At 36.0% G+C, this 5000-nt stretch overlaps 1 protein-coding gene across 13 annotated transcripts in view; it reads left to right on the top strand.

Annotated features, from left to right (window-relative positions):
• LOC135224319 (uncharacterized) overlaps window positions 1–5000 on the top strand; it is a 1756683-nt gene that overhangs the window by 242075 nt on the left and 1509608 nt on the right. The gene's annotated exons all lie outside the window — the stretch shown is intronic.

The raw sequence follows: 5000 nt of genomic DNA, 5'->3' as shown, positions 1-5000 counted from the left end.
CCGATTATTGCGTGGTGATGTATTCTATATCTGAGCATTGTTTGGTGAAGTGTTTATTGTTTATATATATGTATATATATATATAATATATATATATATATTACTATATCTATATATATATATATATATATATATATATATATATATATATTATAGATTATATATATATATATTATATATATTATATATGTGTGTGTGTGTGTGTGTGTGTGATTCCCTGGTATAATTTGGTGTTTGCATGTGCTGTTATTATGTATGCATATACTTGAGTTTAAGCACACTTATGCCTTAAAGCAATGAACAATCTATTACACTCACCCACTGCAGAAACATCATCATCATCATAGAGCATTCCGCGAAATCTTCATAATTACTGAACCGACACCTCAGCTCTGTTATGAATTCGTCTCAGCAGTCACCGTTGCGGATTCATTTTGAGTATTAAACCTTGAGATGAGAAGATTGCGTCACTCGTGCCCTCTAGATCTTGTTCATAAAGAGAGCAAAAACGTGAAGCAGCGAGAGATGTTGTTCCGTTTCGTGTTGTTGAGAATTGGTTGTAGTCATGAGAGGAAAATTTTTGTTGTAACTATTACTCTTACTTTGAGTCGCCTTGTGTCCCTTGTGTGGCCTTTAGGTCTTGTTAATAGAGTAAACATGAATGAGTGATCGTTGTTTTATTTCGTGTTGTTAAGAATTGGTTGTAGATATGTGAGGGAATGTTTTAACAGTTATTACTGCTACATTGAGTCAAGTGGTTTTGAATTGGCTGTGGTATAGGAGTAAAGACATTGTTACTCAAGCGACCATTACAACAACCGCCGCTACCAGTTTCAAGATGTTATATTGACATTATTGTAATATTTTCGCTTACTCGCGGAGTAAGCCTACAAACTACTTTATTGTTGTTGTTGCTCTTGTTATTGTTGGGGGGTTAGGGGAGGTCTATGGAAGACCCTACAAGGGTCTGAAAATGGTGCTTTGTATTGAGTTATAGATACAGGAATTTTACAATAGGATATTTATGAAATATTTATCAAAATGAATGTAGAAAATAAATAATGTGCATGTTAAACAGTACTGGAAAATAATTTCTTAAAAATATAGCGTATTTATTTTCATTTTCCTTGGCGAAACAAGGCTCTATTTGACCGTAGATTTTAGCACGTTTTCAATTTATTTGGTGTACTAAGTTTGGCTATGTTTCTGATTTATAATTTTCTTTTCACTTATAACTGAGCATATATGAATGTGTTTTAATTTCTGTCCTTTTTATTTGATTCTTGTTGTTAGTATGAGTTGTTCTAAGTATGAGTATTAATTACGAAGACCACTTCACGTTGCGTTAGGAATATAATGTTTACAACTTACACGTGAGGGGGAAAATCTTGTACGTGTCTCGAGTAAGCTAGAGGTCGAATCACGCCTTGTTTACACATTTTGAGAGAGAGCGCCTCAGTGGCGTGATCGGTATGGTCTTGGCCTGCCACCTCGGTGGCTGCGAGTTCGATTCTCGGGCATTCCATTGAGGAGTGAGAGATGTGTATTTCTTGTGATAGAAGTTCACTCTCGACGTGGTTCGGAAGCCACATAAAGCCGTTGGTCCGGTTGCTGAATAACCACTTGTTCCATGCAACGTAAAAACACCACACAAACAAACAAACAATACACACATTGAGAAGCTTCCCGGTTCATAAATGATCTAAGCAAGCACCGGTTCGATGGGTTTTCAATTTCTGGATGAAATCGCGTTCCTTCCCATTTGTCTGCTGCCTTGTCATTTGTGATGCCAACTTGTAGGCTGTTTATCGCATTGTTGCAGTCGCTAAGCCTACTCCTCTCTCTCTTTTAAAAGCCTCTTTTCCTTGAAATAGTCATTATCATGTCCGCCTCTCACGTGACAACGTCATTTTCGCCCCACCCATTTATGCAGTGGGTAGAAGATGACTCTCTCTCTCTCTCTCTCTCTCTCTCTCTCCCCGAAGGCCCTGCCATTTTGACTGAAAGATTTATTATTAAACATTCAGATGGTCTGTTTGTCACGTTTTCCAGTGAGAGAGAGAGAGAGAGAGAGAGAGAGAGAGAGAGAGAGAGAGAGAGAGAGAGAGAGAGAGAGAGAATGTATTTGCAGTTACTGTGTTATTTGTCTTCAGAATCGTAATCTCTTCATTTGTCTGGTTTTTCGTGTGAAGATATTTTATCCCATTTCCCTCATTTTCCAAATCTTTCCTCATTCATTGCACGAGAGAGAGAGAGAGAGAGAGAGAGAGAGAGAGAGAGAGAGAGAGAGAGAGAGAGAGAGATAAGGGTGTTATACTGATACGAAAATAATCATTCAAATTAACTGCAGTAACAGATAGATAAATATTACTATGAAAACAACATCTTTTGCCCCTCCCTCTCTCTCTCTCTCTCTCTCTCTCTCTCTCTCTCTCTCTCTCTCTCTCTCTCTCTCTCCTTTAAAGTTTTGTGACATATTGCTTTTCTTATCTGCATATATTATTCATGGGATATTATATCTCCATAGGTCCAACAGTCTATTCTCTTGGAAGGTGACAGGTAACATATGTCTGAAATGGAATCGGGTTTAAGAAGGAATCGGGTAGGAAGGGGGGAGGTGGGGGGGGAGATAAAAGTATTTTTGGGAGCCGATTTATCATGAAGACGCGTAGGAATAGATGGACATTATATTCATCTGTATTCCGGGGATGTTTTTTGTTTATATTATATATATATATATATATATATATATATATATATATATATATTATAAAGAGAGAGAGAGAGAGAGAGAGAGAGAGAGAGAGAGAGAGAGAAGAGAGAGAGAGAGAAGAAGGAAAGGTGGGAATTTTGTCTCTGTTTAATATATTCATCACGTTCCTTATTTTCGTGATTCATTTATGAAACATACACACACACACACACACACACACACACACACACACATATATATATATATATATATAATCATATTATATATATATATATACATATTATATATATATATATATATATATATATATATATATATTATACGTATATATTATATATCAGTGTGTTTATAAATCGCTTGATCATGGTATATCTCAGTTGCATTCATGAATCCTGACATTCCTCCAGAGTCACTGAGATAAATCAGATTTTGAGAGAATCTCTCGACTCCTTCAGCAAACTGCCGTTTGAGCAGAATGAAGTCCTCCGCCGCCGCTTATGTAAGTGTAATTATGCGACGGAGCTGGTTATTGTTATATCCCTAATTTTACATCATTGGAGTGGCTGGGCACCCAAGTCCTCCCCCCCCCCCTTCCCCCCCCCCCAGCCCCCCTTCTTCGCCTAATAACTTTCTACGGCTTTATTAGCTCCATCATCATCATCATTATCAACTGTTCAAGGATGTTATGGAAGGATAGGTTGCTGGTAGGACACAGCGCTCTATCGTATATCGTTTTAATGGTGGTATTGTGTAGGTTTGATCGTTCTATTGTAGATAGTTTCTAAAGGTATGTACAATATTTCCGTTTGTGAAATTGCACTTAGAGTAGAGTGATCCAAGGGTATAGCTGTATAAGGTCAGGTGTTCTGCTGGTAATGATTCTACGAGTATAACGTAGTATGTGAGGTGTTGTTGTTCTTATTGTCTTGTTTATATATATATATATATATATATATATATCATATATATATATTATATATATATATATATATATAGACACGATACATTTATTTATTTTCGTGAGTAATTTGGAAGTCATGGCTGTTATAAATATAGCCGTTAAACGTACGGTAGTGTGAATTTGAGCTCTTATTTGTCAATACCTCTATTTATTTTCGTTCAGAAGAGTTTGTGCCAGTTTGAGGAGTTCCTGACGAGCATAATATATTTTTCGAATGCAGTTCGGTCATTGCACGGAAAACTAGGTAGTAAGGAAGTTAATGCCGATTTTTGCCGTGAGAGTTACAATTATTAAGTCAAAGTTAACGTTGTCCTTATTGGTCTATCTTACGTGTAAAGTTGTGATCACTTTTCATTGAAAGATTTGAAGCACCGTGAATTTGCGCAGGAATGTTCCATATGCCTATCTTTCATGAGCTGAAAAACAAGAGGAATGAAATAGTATTACACACACACACACACACACACATATATATATATATATATATAAAATTGACATACATATACGTATATAGATGCATGTACATGTATGTATGTGCGTGTGTATCGTAAAAATAAATGAAAATTAATTTTTATACTGAAAATACGTACACAAAACAGTAAGATTGAACCCGGATCATTTAATCAATAGCTCTTCCCTGGAATATTCCTGTTGCCCCAAACTTTTTATTCCTTGAGTCAGCGAGAAAAACGGAAGGAAATTCAAGCCGAATGAATGTTACAAACTTTTGGTTTTATGTCTTCGATTTTTCTTTGGGAACACAGATGTTAGGAAAGATTACCATAGTGTGGAAACGACGAGTGACCGAGTTACCAGGTGACCTTTGGAAGTGAATTGTGGGTGAGTTAGTGACTCACAAAAGGGTTTTATTCTCAACATTGTGTTTATATCAGGGTGGAAATAATGAATTTTTAATTGCACTCTTTTTAATGTAACGTAGTATGTGTTGTTACACGTTTTCTTTTGTTTATATTGGTTTTTTATTAATTTTGTTGAGCGAATTGGAAGGTCATCGTTGTTTAAATATAGACAGGTCAACGTACGACCATGTAACTTTGAGCTTTCATTTGTTAATTCCTCTTTTTTTGGGGGTTCAGAAAAGTTTGTGCCAGTTTGAGGAGATCGTGACGAGCATAATATATTTCGCGACTGTCGTTCGGTGTCAGTGCACGGACAACTAGGTATGTATTTGATATTTTGTAAATTTTTCATTTTTTTTTTTTCCATTTTATTTATTTATTTTTTCTTTAGTGACAGTGGTAACTGTTGGATGAGAACTTCAGAGTTGACCCTTGTAATTTTGTATCCGTCCGTTTCATTGAAGGC

The sequence above is a fragment of the Macrobrachium nipponense genome, chromosome 12, assembly GCF_015104395.2.
Source record: "Macrobrachium nipponense isolate FS-2020 chromosome 12, ASM1510439v2, whole genome shotgun sequence".
Lineage (NCBI taxonomy): Eukaryota > Metazoa > Arthropoda > Malacostraca > Decapoda > Palaemonidae > Macrobrachium > Macrobrachium nipponense.
This window is presented reverse-complemented; position numbering and strand designations above follow the sequence as displayed.